Genomic DNA, 27,998 nt, shown 5'->3' on the forward strand with positions numbered 1-27,998 from the left:
GAATGCTGGTTCAAGCTATGGCTAAGACGGTAATTCCCCAGGACTGGATTTCTTCCTTAATCACCAATGCCTTTAGAAGGAGGAGGAGGGAGAGGAAGGCTGGCTTACTATTTCACTCTGTAATCATGATGATTTGAGCTGAATTTTACCTTACATTGACCTCTGCTTCTGTGGGTTTGTGCATGCCTTGTATAGTTAGGACTGCAGTGCTACCCAGGGAAACCATGGCAGTGTCTACTAATTGCTGATTTCTGGGGAAGAAATGTAAAGTATGGGCCAGGTAGACAGTCAGAGAGACAGACATAAGTTGTAGTATTTTAGGGTCAAATGAAGTTCTCTGTATAAAAGAATCAAATGTGAACAACTTAAGTACAATTGCTCATATCAAAAGTCACTCTATCTTGGACTCTGGGATATTTGTTACAAAAAAAAATTACATTTTCTCAAGATCTCAAGGCCCTAAATTTATTTTTCCCCTGTGTTACTCATGACCCAGGCTTTCAGAATGACAATACTTTCAGGCCTGTTTTTTTGAATTTCAATGTTGATATATGGGATTGAAAATGGTGGATGGATTTGCTAATGAACTGTAGCTTTTCTTTGTTTTGAATGGATCTGTAAGAGGGGATTGCAGTTTGGGATTTCATCTTATATTTATTTTATGTTGTCTCTGTTTGTAGACTTTTTTTTTAAAATTTGTTTACTCTTGTTTGTTTGAACTAATCACTACTTAAGGAAAAATCCTCTCAACCTCCCCTTCACCGAGCCTTTAGCCATGGTGACCATTCAGGCATAAAAACGTGCTTATCTGCAAGTGAATGGCAGTTCTTTGCTTCATTAAAGCCCCTTTCTCTTTTGGCACTCGCATTGTGACCCTTTGATATTAATTCAAAGGCCAATTAAAGAATGCGGCCCATCTTTGAAGTAAGGCATTCAGGGCAAGGGTAGGGACGAACCTGGGCCTCTGATGGACTGCACATTCAACAGGCCCTTTTCAAGGCAGTTTGAAGAGAGTCAAAGAAAATGGGCAGGAGAAGGTCAAAGAGAAAAAAGGGGCTAAAGAAACAGTCTGTATTTGTTCGGAGTATTAGCCAAGCAAACTGCAAATAGCAACAAAATGAAACAGTTAATAGAGCAGCTAGACAGAGCCATGTCAATCACTTAACTTGAACAGCCTTAGGCTTATGAGGCTCCTTCCACTGCCTTACCTAATTATCTTGGGAAAGGCAGTAGCTGGAAGTAATGGTATTGTGTGTCTTTCTGCTTACTGCCCAGAAGAGGTGATAAATACCCACTGCTCTATAATTATGCAACATATATACATAAAGGAGTGGGAGGGGGTGGGAGGGCGCCGAGGCCGAGGAAGCATTGAAGTCCCTAGTCATAGGTCCGAGGATGGCGCATTCAAATGTTAGCAGGCTGGAGGAGAACTTAACTCATCGCCTCTGGAGCTGGCTGAAATGCGCACAATCTCTGCTGGAACAATTCTTAAACACATTTATCCTTCTAGAAAAGTTATTTCTGGGGGAAATAAAAAGCCATGCTCCAATCATAGAATGGACTTGGTGAATACATCCTTTCTGCCATGGTGGCAAAGAGATGGCGAGGGAAGTAGAAGACTCAGTCTGAGTGTTGCTCACTGTGGCTGGCTTTGGGGACAGGCAGCTGGAGAACCCTGTTGGCAAGTAAACAAGGTGGCCTATGTGATCTACAGATAGGGGTGGGGAGAAGGAGGGCCGGGGGCGGGGGGGGGAGCTGATTGAGATCTGATTGGTTAGGGTGGACATTTTTGCATTCCATTTTTATTGGTCATTAGGACAGAGCAAAAGAACAGCACCAACCCAGCATTGCCTCGAAAGGGCGAGCAAACAGAGTTGCAAAAATGATTTCCAGACTTCCCCAGGGGCGTCTGGGTAAGACAGAGGCAAACACTGGAGTGTCCCTATGAATGTCTGCAGATAAGTCGAGTGTGTTTCTGTAATTGCAAACCGCAGTCTTCTGAAAAGGCCCCTGCAGACTCTGCTCAGATGACTTGCCGCGCGGCTGGTGAGGAATTGCTGTTTGATGTCACATGTGTGCATAATGGGAGGGACAGCAATAGAACACAGGGATCTGTTATGCAGCTTTTGACAGGCTGTACCAGAGTGTAGCTATTAATATGAAAGGCGGTCTTTGCAAACATGTCTGTCACCGAAGTATATATAGCCCGATGGTCTGCGTGTTCACCCACCTACTGTATGCAAGAGTCCGAGTTTTTTTTTTTTTTTTTTAATTATTTTAGGGTGAAAATATTCTTGATTTTAGGGTCATTCATGTACGTTGACTATTAAGTAGTGAAAACAAGTTACATAGTTTTTATTCCTCAGTTGCTCAGTAGGATTGGCAATACATGATTCCTCCCTTCTAGTTTAGCACAGCAAAGGACCAGGGCTGGAAGGTGTGGCTGTTAGGTTAACAGTTCACAGACCTGTAGTGGGAGAAACAGTATCACAAAATTAGCCCAGGTAATTACAAGTGCTGAACAAGGAGGTATAAAACAAGGGGAAATAAAGCTGGAAGGCATAGGATGAGGTAGGGTATTTTCATTACCAGTGAACATGGACACCTCCTTGTTTAGAAGAATACATCTATTTATTTGTTTATTATTTATATTTTTTTTAGTGAATCAGGGTCTCATTAAGTAGCCCTGACTGTCCTGGAAATCACTATCATAGACCAGATTGGCCTCAAATTCACAGAGATCTACCTACCTCTACCTACCGAGTGCAGGAACTAAAGGTGTATGCCACCATGCCTGGCTTACTTCTAAAATAGTAATTTGGATTTTTTCTTTGATTTATTTATTATTTATTTACTTTCCGCCTCCAGCAGAGCTGGGGATTAGACTCAGGACCACGAGCATGCCAAACAAGCCCTCTACCATGGAGCCATATATTCCCATGTCCTCCCGCCTCCTCTCTCCTCCCCGTTTTAAAGGATGACTGAGGATCATAATCTCTGGGAAGATCAGAAGTGCCCCAGTCAGCAATGCGGGAAGCAAGGTGCAGCTTCTGCAGTCACCCCCTGGTCCTCCGCAGGGAAGAACTGCCAGCTGCCGTCACCTTTTAGGCCTCTGTTTCCATTCCCCACACAAACCAACATTGTTTGCTGTAAGGAGGGAAAGCTAGGAAGAACACTTGGCTCTTCTCTGTTCCCTCCTCCCCCAACTATTGTCTGAGAGGACAACGCTCTTTGGGAGAGACTGAGGTCAAACAGCCTAGCTGTTTGTTCTGTCGGTGGTTTGGTGAGTTTGGGAGAAAGTGGCTACCTCTGGCTCACAAAGGACACTTGTGATCACTGCACATGCCGTTTCTGCCATCTTCAGCTTCAGCGTCATGTGTTTTCAGGGGTTTTAAACAAGACAAGCCAATTCTTCCTTTCTGTAAATGGCTCGTTTACAGAATGGAAGTGCACGAGAAAGTATGTCCGGGGGTGGGGTGGGGGTGGGGGGATTATGGTTTTAGTGGGTCTCTCAGATCAGAGTGGGATAAGGTTTTCTCTATCTCCTACCTCCTTTGGATGTAAGTTTATCGTTAGATCTGTCTGGTAACCCTTCTATTGCCAAGCGATAACAGTAACAATGCAGGTTCTTGTCCATAGCCAAGGAAGCAGAAGACGGACAGGCTGATGATCACACCTAGTGAATGCAGAGTGAGATGGGGGTCAGAAGGCAGAGTTGCCTGATGATCACTGCCACATGATATAATTGCCTGGTGGCTTCTGGGAAGGCAGTTGGCCTTAAGACAGCGTTTTGGAGGGATTGTAGGAGGGAGTATCCCTGAAGCTGTTGTAGCTAGTCCACAAAGCGGAGAAATTACTGGCATTTGCCTGAAAAGTTACGCAAAAGACCCTGAGACAGTTGGCAGGGCCATGGAGAGCTGCTCGGCAATGCCAGGTTAACTTTTCAAGGAAAGGCCTTGGGGGTGAGTTGATTTCTCGGGAAGCTAATAAAGCTTTGACTCGGAGGCTCCTGCACATGTGGATCCCGGAGAGCACTGAGAGTTTGCTTGATGCTGTGGAATGTTCTAGATGGGAAGGAGAAGCCAGGATGTGGAGAGGAGATGTTTCAGAGGAACTGTACTGGTTTGTTTGTCTCAAGAGATGCACAAAAGCAACTCAAAAGCTTTGCTGTGCTTTTTCTCCCATTGTAAACAAATATTCAATTTTCTTCTTTAGAAACACGAGGGGGGGGAGAGAGCGGGGCGGGGGAGGTATGAATGTGTGTTTGTGCCACACATACGCCATGGAGTTTATCTGGAGGTCAGAGGACAGCTTGTGGGAATCAGTTCTCCCTTTCCACCATGTCAGTTCGAGCTCTGGTACTCAGGTTTGACAGCAAGCACCTTTTCCTACCAAACCATCTTGCAGGCTCCAAATACTCACTTTTTGAACCTGGCTCATGTTTTTGAATCTGTATTAATTTTAGAGTTTCCCCAAATTTTACAAGTTTCTAGACAAATAACTCTTTGATCTCCTAGGACCTTCCCTTAGCACTTTGAGGTTGGCCCTGCCGGAGTACTGAGGCTGCTTCTGATGGTGACTAAGTGGTTGGTTAAGTGTGGTTTTCTCAAAGGCGTTAGTGGAGAGTTCTCTAACAGGGGTGTTGGATTCTGCATGTATGTGAATGACTCAAATCTACCACAGTATTTGGGAGCTACTTGAAGCTTCATTTGCTGAGCGTTGTAGCATTCAGTATTTTTTTTTTCCAAGACAGGGTTTCTCTGTAGCTCTGGAGCCTATCCTAGAAGACACTTTGTAAACCAGGCTGGCCCTGAACTAAGGGAGATCCACCTGTGTCCACCTCCCAAGTGCTGGTGTTAAAGGTGTGTCCCACCACCTCCACTACATTTAGAATCTTGAAAGAAGGCGAAACCTTACTGTGAGTTTTAGGTGGAGATGCACAGCAGTCGAACTTAGAATTGCTGAGAAAACCCAGAACCTGGGGAGCCAGGGTTTAGCTTAAAGCAATGGTAGTGGAGGTTGTGAATCAAGGAGAGACTGGGCCCAGATGCCAGCACCTGCTGTGTTAACGAAGGTGTAGGGCAGTCCACAAACCCACTGCAAGTTCTGAAAACCTGTGCCATGCCAGTTGAGGGAGAGAATAAGGATGAATGAGCTTTGTTTCCTCCCAGGGCCTGTAGCCCGGAGGGAAAGGCAATCACATGAGCATCTCATGGCAGCTTCCACGGTTCAGTACTTTCAGAGCCCAAGGCACCATGGGAGTTCAGGGTAACCTCCCATCCCCACCCCAAGCTGGGTCCAGAAAACTAAGAAGAGATGTTGGAGGAAGGCCGCTTGTTGGTTCCCGGCTGCTCAGCAGCTCAGACCTGAAATAATCACACAGAAACTATATTATTTAAAACACTGCTTGGCCCATTAGTGCTAGCTTCTTATTGGCTAACTCTTACATGTAAATTTAACTCATCTCCATTAATCTGCATTTCGCTACATGGCAGTGGTTTACCAGGTAAATTTCCGACTGGCTCCGGCGAGGCTGCATGGTTTCTCTCTCATTTTGCCCTTCTTTCTCCCAGCATTCAGTTTAGTTTTCCCCACCTAACTAAATTCTATTCTATCACAGGTTCAAGACGGTTTCTTTATTAACCAAAGGTATTCACAGCATACAGAGGGGAATCCCACATCTAAGAGATCTCAGACCTCAGTGTGAAGAGGATGGCCAGGAATTAACCAGCCCAAGAAAGGCTAAGGAGGAAAGATTTACAGGCTGAGGGAATAGGATGGGGAAAAGCCTAGAGCCATGTTCTCCTGAACTGTGGGAAATGTGTAAAACTAAAGACAGCAAGGGGGCTTGTCCTTAGGTTTCTTACCTTTTTTTTTTTTCTTTTTTTTTTTTTTGGATTTTTCGAGACAGGGTTTCTCTGTAGCTTTTGGTTCCTGTCCTGGAACTAGCTCTTGTAGACCAGGCTGGCCTCCAACTCACAGAGATCCGCCTGCCTCTGCCTCCTGAGTGCTGGGATTAAAGGCGTGCGCCACCACCACCCAGCCCAAGTTTCTTAACTTTTACAGACAAAATAAGTCCCCCCTTTTGGGCCATGTTCTACTCTGTAATGTTTTCTAAAACATGCTTTCAAAAAACTGTTCCTGCAGCTCTAAACATTCGCAATTAAGCAAGGGCTGTTTGGAAAGAAAATAGAGCTCACAGGCATGCATACAGACAATTGAATTTATATTTCATGGTGCCGAGACTCGAACCCAGGAGAGTGTCAGGCTACGGCTCTAAGACCGAGCTGCCTTCCAATGCTCCTTCGACTCTTCTTACTGTGGGCAGGGCTTTTCTAAGTTGCCCGGGCTAGCCTTGACCTTGAGATTCTCCCATCTCAGTCTCTAGGGTAGCTTAGATTACAGGTCCACACCACCAGACTTAGTTCTTTAAGTTTTTAGAAACTTGGGACCAGAACCTCTCATGCTGTAGGGATCCTGTGACATTTTTGGGTGGGAAATCCTCCAGAATTTGACAACTTAACTCCCAGTCTTGACTTACACTGTGTTTAAGGTGATAATCCGACCATGGGGGTCACAAACTATTATTCATTTTGTTAACTACTGGCTTCTCATGGCTTTAAATTGATCTTTGGAAATGATCATAGTGAAACTGACTTTTTGGATTATATTGTATTATATTGAGATTTGTGTAACATTAACCATTTTAAAGCGAACAGCGGTCTTCAGATATAGTTCTGGTGGTAAAGGTCTTGCCTGGCGTTAACAGAGCCCTGGTTCAGTCTCCAGCACTGTGCTTGGGGTCACATACCTGCAATCTCACACCAAGCAGGTGGAGGCCAGAAAATTATGAATCTGAGGTCAGCGTGGGCCACAAGACTATGTCTCAAGAAACAAAACAAAACACAAACCCCAATTCTTTCCAGCCATTTTGTATGTCCATGGTGCTGTACACCATGAGTTCTAAGTTCAAAATATTTTCCTTGCTCTTAAACAAAACCTCGTACCATTTAATCAGCTGTTTCCCAAGCCCCCGCTGGTCTCAGACAAGTGCCAGTCTGTGTTTGTTCCTAGGAACTTAACCACCCTGATGAGCTCACAGAAATAGACCCAGACAGCATGTGATCCTTCCTGATCAATGAGATCCTTCTTCAGGCACTCACTCGGTCCTTTATTTCTTCCTATGGCTGAGTGCTATTCCACTGGATACTATTTATGGATTCTAAATCGATCACCCATGTATCTGTTAGAGGATATTTGAGCTGTTTTAAAATATTAATATTTACGAATTCCAGGAGTCATTGTCATGATGACATGATGTCACATTGACCTAAGACAGAGGACTATTCCATCACATTGCACACTCCTTCCATCCTTAGCCCCGAGGAATGGCTTATTGTGTTATTTTGTTCTGAGAGTATGGTACGAAGTCAGTCATGGTATACACATGACTGTCTGAGACCCACTGCTGTCTTCAGTGTAAGTGACTTGAGATTTGTCCACCTTGTGACTGTCCTAACAGTCTATCCTTTTGATTGGTGGCTAGTATAATGTGAGCTGGGCATGTGTCCTGGTCTTTTTCTTATCTGCTGAAGAGCATGTGAGTTATCTCCAGTTTGGGGTCATTGTGGGTAAAGTCACTGCGCACATCTCTGAGGAGGCTTTGTGTGAACACACACTTTAGGAGTGAAAGCTTCAAGTCACGCTTCAAGTCACATGTTAACTGTGAAATACTTGTGAATTTTTTTTTTTTGGTTTTTTGTTTTGCTTTGTCTTGTTTTGTTTTTTATCTAACTGGGCCATTTGTTTTTTTACTGGTAACACACGAGGGCCAGGAGTTCACGGTGTCAGTCCCAACCCCTGCTCTTCTCAGTAGTTTTCACTGTCACCTGTCTGACCTGCACACGGTGGTGTGCGGTGGTGGCTGTCATTTGTGGTTCCCAGTGGGTTCCAGTGCAAAGTGTCTCCTGGGCTGTCCTACCATATCCTGCATCTTCTTTGGTGAAACACATGCTCTATGATTCTGTTTATCGGTGTGTTTTATTTTTTATTTTTTATTTTTTGAGATGCAGTCTCATGGTACCCATTCTGCCATCAGACTCACTATGTTTGCAAGGCTGACCTTGAACTCATGATCCTCTCGCCTCTCCCTTCCAAGTGTTGGGGTTATAGCTGTGCACTTGTGTGCCTAGCTCTTTTGCTCATCTAAAAACTGTCCGTGTTGCTGAGTTCCGAGAATTCTTGTGTTCTCACTATCAGTTCTTCCTTAGAATACATGCTTTGCAAATGTTTTTCTTAGTCTCTACCTTGTTTTTATATCCTTTGAACAACAACAAAAAAAATGAATTCGAGGGCCATCGAGAGGGCTCAGTGGGTTAAGGTGCTTGCCACACAAACAAGCTGACCTGGGTTTGATCCTTGATGCCCATGTAAAGGTAGGAGGAGAGAACTAATTCCACAAAGTTGTCCATTGCACCACACGAGTTTTGTGGCATGCGTCTCCTCGCATTATGTACATACATAATAATAATAGTCATTAAAATCTAGAAAACAAATGCAAATGTGACTTTCCCTTTGATAAAGTCTAACTTGTTGAGGTTTGACTTATGCGCCGTGGTTTTATGTGTCTCAGCGTTTCTCCCAGCCCTGGCTCCGAAGGCTTTTCCTGCACAGCACAGACTTCAGGTCTACGATGCAGTTGACCGCTGCCTGCTGTTAGGTGGATGGTGGAGTCTGTCTATGCATCTTCGTGTGTGACTGTTTAGTTTTTCCAACACCGTGTGTAAAAATTGATTTCCCTGCCCCACGGATTCATTCTTGCTCTTTTGTTCAAATCAACCGACCTTACTTGTGTGAGTTTGTCGCTGAGTTCTGTGTTCTGTTCCATTGCTCACTTCTGTCTGTCTCTGAAAATACGAGTTTTCTCATTTTATTCTTGTTTGAATGTATGTGGATTGTTCATGCGTGTAAGTGCCTGTGGAAGCCAGAGAACTTCTACTCTTGTTTCTTAAGAATGATGTCCACATTATTATTATTATTGTTACTATTATTTATTTACTTTGATAGTAATGGCTTGAAGCTTCCCAAGTAGGGTAGGATGGGCAGTCATGGTGTCCCCAGGGGTCCTGCTACCTCCGGCTCCCAGCACTGGGATTACGGGGAAAATGCCACCACCTCCAGCTTTTTTGCATGAGTTCTGCCAGTGGAACTAAGGTCCTCTTGTTTGCACAGAGAACGTTTTCCTAACTGAGTCATCTTTCGGCCTCTGTATTCACCTTCTTCAATTTTTTTTTTTTTTTAGCTATTCGTAGTGCTTTTGCTTCTCTGCACATGTTTTAGAGTTAGTTTGTTGATGTTTACGAAAGCTCTTCTGTGCACAATTTCCTTAATTAATGTTCCAGTGCTGGGGAATCAAACCCTGGGCCTTGCATGTGCAGGCAGTGCTTTTCCACAGAGCCCCAGTATGTTCACTGACTTTTAATTGATGTGCATGTGTTGTGTGTGTGTGTGGGGGGGGGAGGCTGGTTGTGCTATAGTGCACGTGTGGAGGTCAGAGGAAATCTTTTCCAGACTTGGTACTCTCCTACTATATGGGGTTCTGGGGATCAAACTCAGGTCATCAGACTGGCAGCAAATGTCTTTACCTACTGAGCCATCTCACTGGCCCCACAGTTTTCAAAAAGCTGTGTTATTCTGCTTTCAAAGAGATTGGAAAGCTTTGAATTTGTGTGCTGATAAAACGAATCCATTTCTATTATCTACAGAATTAATAAAATTATTTATCAAATTGGGGGTGTCATTCTATTCCAAATGTTTCCCCAATGTAACTGCTCTCTTTTAGTAAAATGTTTGGCTGTAAAGTCCCAGAGGCGGAGCAAAGCTGTGATATCTACACCAGAGAGAAACCTCGGATTACCACGCGTGTTTAACCCGCTTTACTCATTGGTCATGCGGTGCCCAAAGTCACTCTCTGAGAACAAGGAAGGCATACACCAAACGTTTAATGTGCATTCATAAAGAACAGGCCAGCTTGCTCATGGCTTTTATACCGTTTATTTAATTTATAAAGTTTTAAGCACTTGGACCCTCAAAAGCCTTTGCAAATGTGCAGTGTTCTAGGGTTTCAGGGCAGCATTCTGACCTAGGATGGAAAAACTAGCCTTTCGGAACTTACAGAGGGAGCGGGAAGGTAGGATGTTTTGGTTTCTTTCTGCTTAAGTCAAGGAAGAAATCCGGCTGCTGTTCTGCCTCAGAGAGGAGCAGTAATAGAGATGGCCCAGTCATCCTTTTCCTGTGTCTGGAGCATCGAGCCCAACATTCTGCGCAAATGACACATATGCTAGATAAGATTCCTTGTTGCAGGACGGTGGTGCCGCACGCCTTTAATCCCAACATTTGAAAGGCAGAGGCAGGCGGATCTCTGTGAGCTCGAGGCCAGCCTGGTCTACAGAGCGAGTTCCAGTACAGGCTCCAAAACTACGGAGAATCCCCTGCTTGAAAAATAAAACCAACCAACCAACCAAACAAACAAACAAAAACCAAAACCCCAAACAAAACAAAACAAATGCCCAAAAACAAACAAGCAAAAAGATTCCTTTTTTCCACCTTTGCCCAATGAATTTGCTAGATTTGACCAATTATTAAAGTTCAAAAAGACAAAAATCAGTGTGAGAGTTAAGAAAGGAAGCTTAAATTATTACCAAGAATTCAATGGGTTAGTCTCAAATTTGGCAAAGGTCCCCAGAGGACACGCCCTGCCTTCAAAAGCAGGGCGTCTGTTGCTGTAAACACACCTTGGCCGGCTGCTGTGCACAGGCTGTCTCTGGCACGACCATGGCTTGTTGCTATCGTTTTGGAAACTCCTTTAAAACTGTACATTGAAATGAGCATCTAACGTTAAAATTGATTTGTTATAAATGTAAGAATTCTGGCCTGAAAGTGTTCTACATTAGAAAAAATGCAATACTGAATATATCTGACTAAAACTTAAGTCCTTAATTATTTATGCAAAGTCTTGATGATGTGTGTGGGGTTTTAGTATTGCTTTGCTAAAAATAAGTTTTTCATCCCTCGACCATGACCTTAGAATGTTGAAACAAAGGTACATGCAAATGAGAAATGATTGTTTTCTCTCTGCCCCTTCTTTTCCCTCCCCCTTTTCTTTTTTTGAGATAGGGTTTCTTTTTATTGCCTTGGCTGTCCTGGAACTCACTCTGTAGACCAGGCTGGCCTTGAACTCAGACATTCGCCTGCCTCTTGTATGATTTTATTTTTAATTGAATGTCATGTAGAAAAATTATTCATACTCTGTTGCAAACTGGCATGTTTTGCTTTTATTTATTTATATATTTATTATTTTGAAACCATGTTTCTTTGTAGCTTTGGAGCCTATCCTCGAACTCGCTCTTGTATACCAGGTTAGGCCTCAAACTCACAGAGATCCACCTGCCTCTGCCTCCCTAATGCTGAGATTAAAGGCTTGTGCCACCGCCACCTGGCTTGCTTTGCTTATTTTTTAAGTAAAAAATTATTAATTAATTAATTAATTTATTTATTTATTATGTATACAATATTCTGTCTGTGTGTATGCCTGCAGGCCAGAAGAGGGCACCAGACCTCATTACAGAGGGTTGTGAACCACCATGTGGTTGCTGGGAATTGAACTCAGGACCTTTGGAAGAGCAGGCAATGCTCTTAACCACTGAGCCATCTCTGCAGCTCCCTGCTTCTTAAAGCATGCTGTGGTCCTTCTTTCCTATGTAGATCTGCCAATAGAATGCAGAAGGTTGCCGCTCTCCCCAGTTTAAGCTCAAGAGAGTGAGGATGAGGGAGGTTGGTGACTTGCCCAAAGTTTGGGTAGGAGCTGGCAGGGACAGAGAGCAGAAGAGCCTCACACTCTACTCTATAGCAGAGAGTGACTCTCCACAAGGAAAGAGAATGGACGGCTTCCAACCTTTGCCCTTCGCGTGGTAAATCAAAACTCAGTGGAGTAAGATAAAATGGAAAAATTAAGATAAAATTGCCAACACCTGTGGGCTCAGTGCTGGGTTTGCAATGTTCCAAAAAATATAACCACTTGGGATTTTTCTTCTTTCTCAATTTAATTTCTCTGTTTGGACCAGTAGTTCTAAGCATTTGATTTTGATGTTCTTAACAGCTGTTGATTGGTATAGCACTGGGTTTGGTCTTTGGTTGCTCGATCACCTTATTACCTGCGACATACTTATTTATGCTTTGCACAAACGCTCAGTTTTACCTTTCCATCTGGATATAAAACAGGCAGAAACAATATGATCCCTGCCGCTAATGAAACATGAGTCCAGGAACTAGGACTTTCCACCTCAGACTGTATCAGGAAGTGGGGAATGGGCTTATTCAAACAATGGCGTTCTGTTGGCCAAGTTAAGTTCATTGCTTCCAGGTACTGCGTGTGCTTGCCACGTGTGCGCGTGTGTATGTGTGTGTGTGTATGTATGTGCATGTGCATATTTGTTTCTAAATAGTCAGAATAGACTTTTCCTGTTATAAGAAGCCATTCTTGGAAGTTATGTCTGATCTGCTGTAAATGAGGTAAAGTATAGAACACATTTTATATAGGAAATTTGACATATTAAGACTGATTAGAACCCAAACAGGATCCACAGATCTCAATCGTTGGGAATCCTCAATTGGAGATTTTATAGCTGTGGGCCATGCAGTCAGTCTCAGATGTGATTTAACTCCAGAGAATGTGAGTGAGTGGTGTGTGTGTGTGTGTGTGCGCACGCGTGTGTGTGTGTGTGTGCGCGCGCGCGCGCGCGTGTGTGTGTGTGTGTGTGTAGGGGGGTAAACATCAGTGTTACTAGAAAGGCAATAATTTTAAAATAACTGAGTTTCAGATTCACAAATTTAGAAAAATGTGTTTAGTGCCTGGTCAAACTCATATTAAAGAAATTCTTCATCTCCCCAAGTATCGTCTCACTGCAGACGATACACAAGGTTAAGGAATTGAGTCCAGAGGGCGAAGGCTTGCTGGCTAGCCAGGGAAGGAGGGGAGAGAGAGATACTCTGAAGCATGTCAGTTTCCCGATTCCGGGGTCAAGCTGTTCTTCAAAGGAACAAGGCTCCTTCACAAGAAGTGCGATTATCAAACACCCGGGTCAAAGTTTATCTCTAGGTCAATGAAAAGGAGTGTGTATGTATGGAAGGGAGGGGGTGGAGTGGGATCATTCCAGCTCTGAATATAAGCTCTGTATTGAAATAAATTTGCAGCCAAGTATTCAGGTTAGAAAAACCCAAATTCCCCTATCAGGCTTATTAAATATTATTTAATAATATTCAGATAGAAACACAAATTACCTTATGAGGTTTGTTAAATATTATTTAATAATAAAAACAAAAATGTTCTCATGTATAATAATCTAATAAGAGGCAATAAAAATAAAATTTCACATGCATTATATAATTTAACCCTCACCACAAGGCTGAAGTAAATAGTATTCCTATTTTACAGATGAAATTATTCAGACTTGGAAGCATGACCGCCTCTTCTAAGGTTGCAGTAAAAAGGAAAAAAGTATACTGGTATATTGTTCTTTCCAACATGATAGCTCCCTCCTAAAAAATTCCCCCTGAACCAAAAGCTGAGTGGTGTGTTGTGAATTAAACCTAATGTGGATTTTATTTCTACAAGAGCTGTGCTTGACAGCACTCCCAAAAATCAAGTCAGGTTTAGCACGGAAGAGAGATTTCTCAAATATTCTTCATCCTTTCGGCAGTTTAGACTTTTCTCTTGGCTCTGTCCCCTCATCTGTCCCCTCATCTCCTACCACAGAGGTAGGTCCCACTGTGAGTGGCAGTGAGTGATAAAACTATTGCCAGGGACCAGACAGCTCCTCCTGCCCCGCACAAAATGGCCCATTCCCAGAGCCTTGGCCACACCCGTCTCACCCTGGACATCCGATATCTGCGCTGTGTCCAGAATCAGAGGGCCTGCCAAGCCTCGGGTTCTCTTGTTTTCCTTAACTTTGCTGTTTATTATTTTACTATCATGGGAGGTTGCTTTATATTATTCGTCTCTACACAAAATGAAAGAGGCTTTTGAAGCACCGTCTGGAAAATGGGCGCTTCCTTAGTGGGTACCGTTGAGAAGAAAAGCCTCTGTAATGAATATGATGAAAAACAAAAACATTTATTTTCAAAACATGTGATTTGCTGAGTCCTAAATTTTTCAGTCACTGTTTAGAAGGCAAAGTAATAATAATAATAAGATGAAGACGGATAACTTTTCAGTTTTTTTTTTTTTTGAGACATAGTCTCTTTGTGTAGCCATGGCTGTCCTAGAACTCACTCTGTAGACCAGACTGGCTTCGAACTCACAGAGATCCCCCTGTCTCTACCTCCCGAATGCTAGGATTAAAGGTGTGGACTGCCATACCACACCTGGCCAAGGAAGATAATTATTTTCACACAGAACCATGCATAAAATATTGACCATTTGTGTCCAACTCTAGGAATTAAAAGCAAAAGACAAAGAGACGACTTGGTGAGTAGCCATGGTAATTTCAGCCCCACGTTTTAAGAATTTCTTGTGTGCCCAGAGTGAGCTGGTCATTTAGAGACGTTTAAACAAGTGCAGGCAGTTTAAAAATACACTAAAGAGAAAGCCATCCCCACCTTACTGTGTTTTCTCACACAGCCTGTGACACGGCATGCCTGGGAGACTGTTTTCTGCTGTCTCCTTTGTATTTACTATCTCAAGCTAGTTCTAGTCAACAAAATTATTTTACAGCTGCAGGGTGCATTGAGTGCTGTAGGCTGAGCCGAAGTTTAGAGTCATGTGGGGTGGCCATATGTGTCCTTCGAAGGGTGGAATAGGTTTGGGGGTAGCCTGTGAAATTGCAAAGCAGGAAAGCATTTCTTCAATTTCTTTTTTCCCCCTCAAAGTCAGGTTAGTCTTCTTAAAGCCAGCTGCGTGGGGAGCAGCGTAGCATTCGATAGACCACATTCATTGCCGTTTGAAGATTTCTTTTTTTCTCTTAGCAAAAGGAAATTTAAAAAACATTGTTAGTTTAAAAATTGCTGTTAAACAGTATTTAATTTTATATTCATGAGAAAATGAGACTTTCGGGCTACCAGTAAAGAAAAGTTAATTCCTTGCAGTAGAAAAATCAAAGAGTCTCCGGGGTTGAAGGAGCTGGAGGAGGTTAGGGGGTCTTTGTGCCGGAGGGATTGTCTCTGTGGGAGTGGAGAGAGAGAGGGAAGGATCCGGAAGAGCCAGGCCGTCTTAGTGTGAGCCCGGGATGAGGGAAGAACTGTAGGGGCCTCTAGCTAGAGGCTGAAGGCAATTCTGCTCTGCATCAAGGAAGGATGGAGTGGCCTGTGAGAAAGCCACAGAGCCTCACTGGGGTGAAAAATGCTTTTCTGTGAACTCACAGGCCTTCTCAGCAAACCCTGAAAATTCTTCGGAGGATCTGATGGCCAGCCACATACCTCCTTGGAATGTGACAAGGACAGGGTCTGTTACATGCCAAAGTAGGCCGCACCTACTAAAAGTAGGCACTAACAACCACAGGTAAAGAATGTACTTGGCATGCTACTGTTGCTACAGTACAAGCTTTCTAAGTGCGTACTGGTGCCCGCTGTAAGATAGCTTCAGCTGACCATGGCCAGACAGCCACGGACTAAACTCAAGTGTTCTTGGCTAGCCTGTGACTGGTGACCACCAGTCTGACACCTTCCAGTCCTGATCCAGAATTTGGCCCTACATGCAACTCAGTACAAAGTCTAGATAGGCCTGTGCCCCAAGAATTGCAGGGACCTACGAGTTAGTTGTATAAGAGACCATGAACATGTGTATGTGTGTGTATAAGATGCTCAGAACACCATCATGATAGATACTAGGTAAGCACTAAGAGCAGCATATATTCTTCTCTGGGGTCCTTGTTTTAAAATGCTATTTCTAGGGGTCAGGGAGGGAGGTAGGGAGGGACGGGGGTCACTCAGGTGATTAAGTCCCTTTCCTCCAAACCCAATGACCTGAGTTCCACCCCCAGGATCCACACGGTGGAAGGAGATAACCGGCTCCCACAAGTTGCCCTCTGACCTCTACATATATGTGATGTGTCACATGTGCGCCATTTACTCTAACACACAAAATAAAGCACCAGTAAATAGATATTACACAGAAGTAGCATATCAACAATGCTCTCAAGTTCACCGTCTAGCAGTACCATTGAACCGCAGTGTCCTCTTGTATCATGAGTTGAAATGGTAGAGATGTCATTTTAGGGGAAGATCCAAGAAGAAGCAGAACGGATGACTGTGGAAAAGTTATATTTCCAAAGGCCTTCCTGTTCAGCCAAGAGATGTGGAGTTCCAGCCCCTAGCTTGACTTTATATGTCTGAAACATTGGACTATACTGATCGCAGGAGAAGCATGTCTGGACACACGCCACAAAGCCAACTTAAATGCCAGGTTAGAAATGAGTGTCATAGCAAGCCCCCACTCTCTTTGAGACAAAGAATATCTACATATGCAAGATGGGATCAGAAATCTAAGGACTATCTGACTCTCTATCGAACAGGTCTGGCTGAAAACGCAAAACTCCCCATTAGGGAGAAAAACCATGTACAATTGTCATTTCCTGGAAATTGGCCACTGGAATTTAACAACTGATATTGACAATACTGTGGGCTTTGCTTTGCTCAGCTTTTTAGGTCGCTGCTCTGCACAGCACTGGATATGGAATAGGAATGAAGTGATAAAATTGGGGACTAGATGAATCTGAATTCAGAGAAAACATGCGTAATGGACTCAATGAACAGCTAGCTCAACCCTTTCCCGCTCCAGTCTTTTGGGGATGAAAACCTATTCTTTAAGTAGCTGTGTCTGATAGATGCTGCTGTGTCCCGCTCCCCAGACTCTGGGTATAGTGTGGAAAGCTTGTTTCATTGGCATCTTGATCATGTCTCATCTTGGTCATTCACGTGTGTGGAATTCTGGTGAGCGCAACGTTGCAGATCCTAAATCATACCCTAAAATGTCTGCAGGGTTCAACAAAGTTAAATTACTAACGTCAACAAAGTTATTACTAAATGTATACTTGATACTTCAATTCTATAATTTACTTTTATTTTATATCTGTGGTGCTCAGCATTTTTCAAAGGCTATTCCTAACCCAGGAAAGCAATTTCTCACGATTACCAGTGGGTTGTTATTACTCCTCGGAGCCGGGGAATCTGGGAGCCATGTAGTTTAGGCAACTTGCCCAGCTTACTGTCTGGGTTGAGAATAGACTCCTGGGAAGAGAGTTCTTCCTCCTTCCTCTAGCTTTCTTGTTTACTGAAGAGGTAACTGCTGGCCTGATGGTGGCTGTTTGGTTAGAGAGGATAGAAGTACCATATGGAACATCCAGGTATATATAGGGTTAAGGAGAGAGGTGACAACTCTGATATTTCTGGGAATGTGGCTTATGGTTTACGCCAAAGGTCAGTGAGTTTATGGTCATGAACTCCAAGATGACCCAAGGTTTAGATGCGAAGCTAGTGTGAAGTTGAAGGAATCACGGTACCACTCCACCTAGAGGGCACCTGGTGTTCATCCTCCTTGTGAACTGAATGATCGTACCAATCTAGGCTATAATTAATTCAAGAATTAAGTGTTGCATTTGCTTAATTAACTCACAGAGACTTAACCCTTCATGGGAGAAAAATCCAAGCTGACTCTAATTTCATTTCTGCTAGAACATAGCTGTCGCAGGGCCAGGGATACTTACCCTCTCTGCCTACTGGAGAAAGTATAGGGCTTGCATTATGTCATTGATGAGGGGAGAGCAAGCCCATGTCTTGCCCTGCTCTGGGATGGGCTCCTGCAGTGACAGGGAGTGTGAATGACTCTGGGATTTATAAATATCAAAAGAGAGATTTAATGTCAATTTTGCCTCCATTATATACTAACTATATAACTATACAAGTCTCATTGTTTACATTTCTAAAAATGAGGAGTGTTCATAATGCTGGCTTGAAGGTTATGTGCAGGCAGGTAGTGAAGGGGTGTGGCGTGATTCATGGAGCTTAGTAAGCACTCAAAATATTGCCATCCTAGAGACTAAGCAAGTGTCCTCCATCAAGGCCTATGGAGTGACTATTTCTGGACACTGTAGCCTCTGGTCTCTTAGAATTACATAGCATTACTGCTATAGCTCAAGGTCATGAAAAACGCACATATAAACAGTGTGGCTATTTGTCAACGGACTTCTTTTTTAATGGACGCTAAAATTTGGTCGATTAATGTTATCCTTTCTTGACCGTTTAAATATGTAAGAACCATCCTTGGGTGACTTGTCATAACAGGAAGAGGCTCACATGTTTGTTTAACTTGTTTAGCGGGCTTTAACCTGTTTATCTCCAAATATTATTTGGTTTTCCATGGCGTATTCATGTTCAGGGTGATAACTGTGAGAGCTCTGTTGGTCACCTCTGCCTTCCTACTACAGCAGCCTCAGAAAGCCGCTGGGAGTCCATCTGGGCACCCACGGCCTTCCTCCTTCCTGCCCCGCTCCACAAGGAACACCTCCAAGCACTGTGAAAGGGTTGGAGCAAATGGCTGGAACGGAGCATTCTCAGGGTGGCCAGGCACCTCAGGAGTCTAGGGTACATGTATTTGATTCAGATAGTAACATATTAGAACTGCGAAGGTTGTGGAAATGGGTTCTGTGACAGTTTAGAGGGTGGGATGCGTGGACACTGCTCCAGTCAGTCATCTGGGGCCAACCAGTGCAAGGTGCCTGACACCTAATCTCAGGGACAAGAATAAAGCCACACCTTCAGACGCAAGTCAAGGAGACACAGAAGGAATAAGTGTAATTCTTAAGTCCCCATGCTAGAATCAGCCAACCATTTAACCAAGAACAATGTTTTCTCTTGTAACTTTCCAATCGCCCCATTTCCTCTTCGTCAGTTTCTAGGGTATTATGTCTGACCTATGCCTGTAATTATTTTCATAATAACTTCCTGAGTTCCTGAGGTGTAAATATTTCTCATGCAAGACGGTTGTGAAGGGCTTGGCATTCACAGAATTTTCACTAGTGTTGGCCACAGTTGCTTCCATACCCAGGGCATCGGGCATGCCGAGTACCTGCTCTACCAGTGAAGCTTGTCCCTGGTCTTAATTTATTTTCAACATTTTGCTTTTAAATACAATAGAATTATATGCACTGGCTAACATGTTGAATCTACTCTGCTATTACAAAAGTAACACATATTCATTACAGAAAAAAAAATACAACAGAAAAAACACAAACCAGAATTTTCCATGAGTTATTTCAGCTTTATCGCCGCCTCCTACCCTCCCTCTCTCTTTCTCCTTTCTTTCAGAAAAAAAAAGATGTTATTTTGCTGTGTCGTTAATGGTAGCTGTGAGCCCTGAGGTCAAACAACCCTCTTGCCTCAGCCTAGTTAGTCGCTATGGCTGTAGGGACATGCCAGATTGCCTGGCTGAACTGCATTTTTTCCAGGGAGGCCCAAGGAACACTGAGAAAGTTTCATTGGAGGAACCAGGTCCCTGGAGGTTGTTCTAGGAAAGTACCATTGTACCTGTGAGTTCCTTACACTGTCCCTAATTTCCATACCTTTTTGTAAGGCTACATAAGGCAACGTGGCTTCCCAGATTTCATCAGTTCTATGGATTATCCGTGACTTATGTGGTCTTATTGTTCATGGGCTAAGGTGGTGGCCACCTGCGAGATTTGATTGTAGTAGGAACAGCAAAAGAAACATTTGCTATGTAAGGCTTTAGGGCAGTTACAATCGTGACTACCGGGTGACTGACCTGTATCTGTCCTTCCTTGGTGGAGTTCAGGAGCGTATGACTGCCACTCCTGTTGTTTAGGGACATTTTAAACTGTGCTCATGGCACAGGGAATTAATTGATTTACTTGGGGACTATATGGTTTTACCAAAGGTTCAAGTCACTTATACATAAGTAACTGCATGAAAAAAAAAAAAAAGAAATGTCAGGGGTTTTTCTGAGCCAAGGTTCCCATGGACCCATGAAAAGGCCTTTCACAATGTCCTGCATTGTCCCGGACCTTTGGACAGTACACCAAAGGAATCCAGTTTTGATTTCTTTTAATCGTTCTGCTATTTGCTTAGTGGCAGAGTTCTGCTAGATCATCCCGGTGAGGCTGAACCAGATGCTAGTTTTTGCCTCCTTGAAAAGGGATCCACAAATCATAAAAGCTTTAGGTTCCCACACAGTATGGATCCCTTTCTGGTACCAGATTGGAACCTTCTCAACTTCTTTTGGGATAGAAGAAAAAATTTATCTTTGTTGACGGAGTACGTAGGATATTAGAGATTGAAGCAAACACCATCCTTAAGATCCAAAACTAAAAACGAGAATGCGACAAAGAGCAATTTACTCACGGGAAGAGTTGCTAGTTTGGGGAAGATCTGCTTCTGTTGATGCCTTCCTGCATTAGAGGAAAGAAAGAGGAAGCCTTAATTTAGTTGGAAGATCTCATTCACTCCAGTGATTAAAACAAAAAACAACAACAAACAAACAAACAAACAAAACCAAAAAAAACCCCAGGGTCTCATAGCCTAGGCTGGCCTCCACCTGCTAGGTAGTCTGGTACAACCTTGAACTCCCGATTCTTCTTCTTTTTTTTTTTTTTTTTTTTTTTTTGCCTCCTGGATGCTGAGATTACAGGTGTGTATGACCGACCACATTCAGCCTCTTGTGTTTGTATTTTCTCTCCTGTACAAAGGTTCCTGTCACTCCTCTTTAGGACTAAATGATGTCTGTTGATTTGTTCTCCCAGGACCGACTGTTATCACTAATAGCAATCTGGTTGTGGTGGTGATGGGGAAGCATCTTTTGTGAATGTTACAGTTTAGGATGGTACAGTTACCCTCCTGTTTCTCCCTTATTGTTAACTACTGAAATGGAGAGGACAGTCTTTATCTATGACCTGGGCTGCCTCTCAAACGAACTGGAACCCTATGGGAGATTGGGACAGAATATAATTGAGTGACTTTTCTTCTTTTCTGATGTCACATGATGCCATGGGCCGGTCTCTCTTCTGGGAACTCACTGGCACTGTACAGCCAAAAAAAACCAGGGGACTCTGTTTTGCATAGCCATTTGTCTCAGAATGGCCTCAGATTTTCTTGTTCACAAAGCTCTTCAAGTGGCAAGCAAGGAACCAAGCTCCCTCCAAACCTGCTCTTAGGAGAGCAGTGTTCTTTGCCTCATTCCGATTTGTCTCTAAACCTCTGAATTACTTTGACTGTTTGACTTTTGAAAATGAAACCGGTACCCGTGGGACACACAGCCAAGTCTGTACAAATTCAAGGAAGTGGCCAATCAGAGACACGAACCTGGTCGCATCCAGAGTTGACATGTAGGTTTTAGTCACAGTTCAATAAGGAAGGAAAGTTGGCAAACACATGGGCAGCACTAATGCTCTTGGCAGAGCCGGGAAAGGAGACGGGGAGAACATGGAGAGAGGGCGGAAGGGAGGGAAAGAGGGGAGGAGAGGAGAGAAAGGATGTGGGCGGGCCTTTGAATGGCTGGTTGGTTCAGGTATGATTGTGGTTCTAGGCTTTCAGGGCTACATATGTTGTTGTGTAAAGACAGGCAAAAAGAAATTCTAGTTTAGGGGAGCAGTGAAGCAGGTTAGGAACCAAGATGTAGCCAAGCCTTGGTCTTTTGGATGGTCACACAAGGGTTTCTGGAAATCGGTTAGTTCACTGATAAATTAAAACCATACCCAAGGTTTTTTTTCTACATGTTTGATTTTTATAGTAATTACAAGTCCTCTATATTTTGAAGCATATATACTCATATATTGGTTATTAATGATTATTATTTGATTCTAGGTGGGATTGGAATGAAAAAATAGAACAAAAAAAACACCTGTGGCTGATACAAAGTAATAAATGGATCTCATATCATTTCTGGCTGTGTGTTGAGTGAAGGTAGTTTATCTTTGTAACTTTAACATCTAGCTGACTTGCTGAGACTTTGGGCAAGTCTTTTTAAAGCCCACCGAGTATCAACTTCATTTTAAAGACCAAGGTGAGAACTTCTAGCTCGCAAAGCTCTATGGAAATCTAATGTGGAATGAAACTTTAGATACCAGAAACAGAAAACAGCCTTTTATAGAAAGGCTATCTCACAATGATTGCAATGCTAGCGATTAGGGGCCCAGTGGAGTGCAATGGGCTTTGGTTAATTTCCTTAAGTGTTGTGGTGTGTATGTGTGAGTGTGTGGGAGAAGGGGAGTGTGGATTCTTTGGTGGGAGGAGCTAGTTACCACCGCGGGCTGGAAAATAGAAGTCAGTCACCACCAGGTCCAAGGAAAATACCGATTTGACTGTGAAGAAATGTGGAAACAGCTAGAGATTCGAACCAGAAGGTCTAAGTGGGAGACTTCACTCTGCCACTGACGAGCCAGGAGGGAGGGATCTCTTTCAATCCTCCAAACCTCCATGTAGTGGTTTTATCTGTACTTTCTGAAGAGCTCTTGACACTCCTTGAAGTGATTTTTAAAGTTCTAAGACCAGCAGCCTTCAGGATGAAACAGGAGTTGTCTTGAGAAAGCAGTGGAAAGCAATTTTAAACCGTGGCCAGTCCCTGGCTTTCCTCTTGCCGTTTAATTATGTTGCTAATTATCGGGGCCGCTGTCTCCTTTCACCTCAGCTGGCGTTCCTGACCAGCCAGTGGGCACGGGCTCCCACACAGGCATTCACACTCTCTTCCTGTCCTGGCTCCTTCCATTCTGAAGAAGCAAACATCTGAAGAGCGCCCCTCCCACTTAATTGCAGCCTGCTAGCGCTGGGGGGTGGGGAAGGACGGCCATTATTAACAGCCAGCTCTGATGACTCAGGCCTTTGGCAAGTGTTCTCAAGGCTGCGGCCTCTGTGTAGGGAGGATGGAAGGAGAGGTGAGCGAGAAGTGACTCAGTGCTGGCTTTTGTGGAGTCCCATACCTGCGCTGTATAAAGGCATTTATTATCATGGCCCTCGTAAGGGGACCATGACATGGTCCATTGGGACATTAGCTGAAGCTGTAGGTGATGGGAGACCAGTGCCTCAGAGCCTCAACACTCAGGTTAAAATTTCAATTAACAGCCACCGGATGCTTCCTTCCTTGGTTGTTACTAAAACAACAAAGGCAATTTCTTTGGTTGGGTGCTAGAAGACTTGTGTTTGTTTCATAACGTGTGCCCTTGTTAAGAAAGTTTTAAAAATTGCGTTATTAATATTATACACAAAACAGAAGAGTCGGATGAAACACAGTAGCTTAGCCTGACCCATCTAAATGTGGCTCTGTTATCCCTCCACCCACGCACCCATTTTGTTGATAATTTAGTCATCTACTTTAAAAACAATGCTGGTTGTTTTAAATGCTGCTACCGCTGTTTCTAATTTTCAGACACTACCTGGATTGTCTTCTATAACGCTTGTTATAGTGTGTAACAGAAATAGGGAAACAAACAAAATTTATAATTTTGCTTGAGACGCTCTTCTGTCTTTCTTCTTTTTTTTCCTTTCTTTTTTTTTTTTTTTTTTTTTTTTTTTTTTTTTTGTCATTCCCCCATCCCCACCCCAGGGTTTTCCTGTGTAGCCCTGGCTGTTCTGGAATTTGCTCTGTAGATCAGGCTGGTCTCAAGATCACAGAGATAGTCCTGTCTCTTCCTCTCAGTGCTGGATTTAAAAACATGTGTCAACTGCCCAAGAGACTTTCTTTACTAGAAATGAAGTAGCTATGACTGGAAGGGGAATAGCAAGATTAGAATCTAAAGGACGCCATGCAGCAGAGACTTTGCATGCTGGTGGCTATCCTGATATGTCCCCAGGTGACTGGAGCCAAATCACTGGAGGCTATGGATGCTGGGAAGGATGGGTAGGACCAACGTGGAACCAGACACATCAGTCTCTCATAGAAATCCTAGTTCTTTGGAACATGCTAACCCAAATAAGCTCTTCTCAGGAACTGATGAAGAAAAAAAATGCTGTGGTCAATCTACTGACTCTGAAACCACTTATTGCCTTAATTATTATTATTAATTATTAACCAGAAAGAAAAATTGACTCTTCTTTCCCCCACCTCTCTGTTCCTCTTCCAATTTCTCCCTCCCTTCCTCTCTCCCTCCTTACATCCCTCCCTCCCTCCCTCCCTCCCTCTCTCCTTCACTCCCCTTCTTCCCTCCCTTTCTCTCTCCTTTTCTTACTTCCTGCTTCTGGGCTTTTTCCCCTCATTTTCTTCTGGTTCACATGATGTTCTCTAAAAAGGTAACAGAGATGGAAATAAACTCGCCAGTGTCACTCATAAAAAATTTGCTATTTACAAAGTCTTGACCCTGCCCCCACTTTCTGGAGTTGTTTCCCTGACCTATTCACAGCGGCTGTGGTGGCTAATCAGAATGATCAGATAGAAATTGTGCAAAATTGTGCTTCATTTTGTCCCTATTGCTTTGTTTCAGTAGACTTCAGATGAAAGCTTGTCGCCAGCAAAATAAACAAAACACACTCAGAGCTAAAAACAACAGCAACCTGCCCAAGAGAAAAATAATAATACAACCACCAACAAAACCTAACACTCCTCCAAAACCACATCAGAACAAGTATCGGCGGAAAAGGAATTGTACCTAGTTTGTTTTAGGCTGCTTGCTTTCTTTTCATTGAGTTTAGGCTGCTTGTCCTGGGCTATCTGGGCAGTGGGACTGACTCCTTTTCTTAGCTTCATTAATATCAGACCCTGGAGAGCAGATGTCTTGCCAAGGCCAGGAGAATTTGAGAAAACATGGCTTTGGATTTGTGAATGGATTCAGTCTGAGATGAGTTGGACTTTAGTGGACACACAGATTGGTTGACTCTGGTCAGGTCTTCAGAAGATTGGACAATGTGCTTATTTCACAAGCTTGGAAACTCCTAATATGCTGTCAAAGTTCTGTTCTCCTTTTCTCTGCGTTGGGATTTAGGGAAGGTCTTTCTTCATGCTCTTTCGACCCCTGGAGGAAGGCATGGGGAAGCGGGTGCAGGAAAGGGGTGAGGGGACAGGGATGGGCTGAGGAGTCCACGTGGGAACCTTGATTCTATGTATGTTTCGTTTTTGTTTTCAGGAATTCTCCATTCTTGTTAGCCAGCCTTTGAAACTGGAACTCTAAACCCTATCTTACTGATACAAAATGTAGTTCAGAGGGCTAAGAAGCTGCCCGGCATGTCAGACCAGCGGAGGCTCAGGGAATGTTTGAGCTACCCTGGCTGTGTCCTGAGTGCTAAGTTTGCACCACAACATGGAGCCTGCCTTACTAGGAGCTTTGGCATCACCTTGCCTGTTGCCTAGAGACAAAGGGGAAGGTAATGTTTCCAGGCAGCCATTCCGACTTTGAACTGGTTATAAGTCCTTCACTTTTTCCATTTGGTAGTCTGCCTGGTTTGCCTAATCTTCTAAAGAGCCCTTTGGTGGGCCATGGCACCAGTCTGGAAACCCACCTCCCAACTGGAACAGGACACTTTCTGGAGATGCAGGAGGGGACTTCTCTCTTTTTGACTGTGTTATCCCTTCCTCCCCGCTTCCCTTACAGTGCAGAAGCCAGGCGTGATTTCGGATGATGACCTGGATGTTGTTATTAATTCCTCTGCCATCGAGTATTAAGCTGAGCTGTCTCTGTTTCCTCCAGGAAAAAAAAGAAAAGTTTCCCTTTTCATTTAGGTTCGACTGTTGACTATTGCTATCTTCCAACAAGCAGTCATTGACCCAGATAAGACTCGGATTTTCAAAACAAGCTTCCTGTGCCTATTGCCCTTTCTTCTTTACAGAACCCAAGAGAAAACGAAAAGCCAAGAAGCCAATCTTAAAATGCCATATGGGATGTGTCAGTTACAGCAAGGGCACATTATTTTGATCTCTGTATTAAAGATCTTAGGCTTCCAAAATCTAAAGCTCTGTTATTTAATAAACAATGTATCTACGTTTTTCAGTCTTGAGAGGACCGTTTTCATCTCTGTTGCCCTAGGGCACAGCTCGGCTTTCTCTTCTATGGACTCTTTCTTCGGCTCTGGGGAAGGGAGCTAGGAAAAGGTATTCCACTTTTTGAGTTTAGATTCCATAAATTATTCATATCCACATCCCTGGTACTAAGGCTATCAGTCACATCGTAAACATCCAATGAATGTTTGTGGAGTGATGTGTGATTTGGGGGTGACCCTGTTTGCTGGGCCAAGGGATGGCCCTGGGGCTTCTTATAAGACTGATAAGTTCTGTGAAAGCAGCGCTTTGCTGTGGAGTCTGACTTATTATCTCCTTACTTTGCACAGTTCTCCGGCACACAAAGCTCAAGTAGTATTTAACTTTCTTCTTAAGTCTGTCTTTCTTCTAGTTTTCAAACATCTTGTGTCATGCTAATCCTGGCCGAGCTTACGTGTGGATCAGGCTGAGGGGTTTTGTGTGCCCTTGGGTAGTCTTGTCTTAATAAGGGTTGGCAAAAGCATTCCTTTGTTTTCTACCCTGTGAAAGGTTCTCTGTGTAACTTGTTACCTAGTCTATATATGGAGCCTTCGTTTATTTGTTGACTTTGAAGCAATTTAGGCACACAACAGCAGAAGTATTTGATAGTGGAAAATACGAATGAAGGCCAGGCTCTTGTTTGTCAGTTTGCCCTTGGCCGTATTGAGCACACTGTGTCTTATTTAAAGTTCTGCAAACATAGCTTAGGTTTAATTTTCAGAGTCAGAGTTCTTTCTTAGTAACTGTACTTAACACAGTGTACACACACATACACACACACGTACACACACCAACCCCTCACCTTTCCTGTTTACATTTTCACAAAAGATTTCCAGGGTTCATTAAGTTCTGAGTGAAGATCTGTGGAGGAGGAAGGGAGAAAAATGATGACTTTGGTCTCAGTCTTTTTTTTTTTGGCAACTCCTTCCTGATTCAAATGACAAGGCTACGGAGGTCTTACATTAGGGTGGCTCAGGTTCTCACTCTCTGTAGCTTGGGGAAGACAGAGAAGAAGGAAGGTGTTCCTGGAGGATCTGGCTGTGGACATGGCAGGCTGGAACCAGAGATCGAGGAACCAGTTTGCCCACCTATGTGGAGAAACAGTCACCAAAAAGCTTTTGAGAGCCATGCGTTGCCTCTAGTTAACCAGTTTATAGTGATCCACGGCTTCAGATGTAAACTGGCCTACATGGCAAGTTTACATTGGACTGAAAAAAAATTGTGGTTTCAATTCGGCCGCAGTAACAAAAACAAAAGCTACATTTCCCTTTAAAACCAGTCCTTTGCAACATGGCTTTTCTTTTTCTGTGGGGGGAAATATCTATCTATCTATCTATCTATCTATCTATCTATCTATCTATCCATCTATCATCTATCTATCTATCTATCTATCTATCTATCTATCTATCTATCTATCTATCATCTATCTTAATCTAAAGGAAGATGGTACCTTTGGGAAATGCATGCATCTCCAAGTGATTGTTTCCTCTTCTATCGTCAAAGAAGTTAATGGTTTTCAATCTGAAATGAGAACATTTCTGTTATCCAGCAGTTTTGAAAAAGGAAGGTGTAAGTGGATTCCAGGTACATAGCAACCGGACAAAGCATGGGTTTATGTTTACCAAGGAGTTTACTGTTTTATTTGTGACACCTTCGAAATTCCTGTTTATTTGCGAGAGATTAAGAATGCCTGCCGTTCCAATGATTTGTAGTGTGTGATTTTTCCCCTCCCCAAATAAATTCTGTTGAATATCTCCAGGTTGTCACATTTTAGTCAGCAATAACAGCATCAAGCTGTGCTGACAAAATGTCCCGACATAATTGTTAATAAGCATTATCATTTTAAGCATGAAACAGTTTAGCTAATGATTTATCTCTTACAACGCAGCACTTGGGGCAGCTGTACGAGTCGTCTCTTTAGCAAATCAAGTAATTTCTTTAACAAAATGTTAAGCACAGATGGGCCATAAGCTGTCGGTTAACTATTCTTGTGCCTGCA

At 43.3% G+C, this 27,998-nt stretch overlaps 1 protein-coding gene across 2 annotated transcripts in view; it reads left to right on the forward strand.

The window, feature by feature from the left end:
- Nucleotides 1–27,998, forward strand: part of Pax3 (paired box 3) — a 93,384-nt gene that overhangs the window by 26,704 nt on the left and 38,682 nt on the right. The window lies entirely within an intron of this gene.

Source organism: Chionomys nivalis, chromosome 2 (assembly GCF_950005125.1).
Source record: "Chionomys nivalis chromosome 2, mChiNiv1.1, whole genome shotgun sequence".
NCBI classification, from domain to species: domain Eukaryota; kingdom Metazoa; phylum Chordata; class Mammalia; order Rodentia; family Cricetidae; genus Chionomys; species Chionomys nivalis.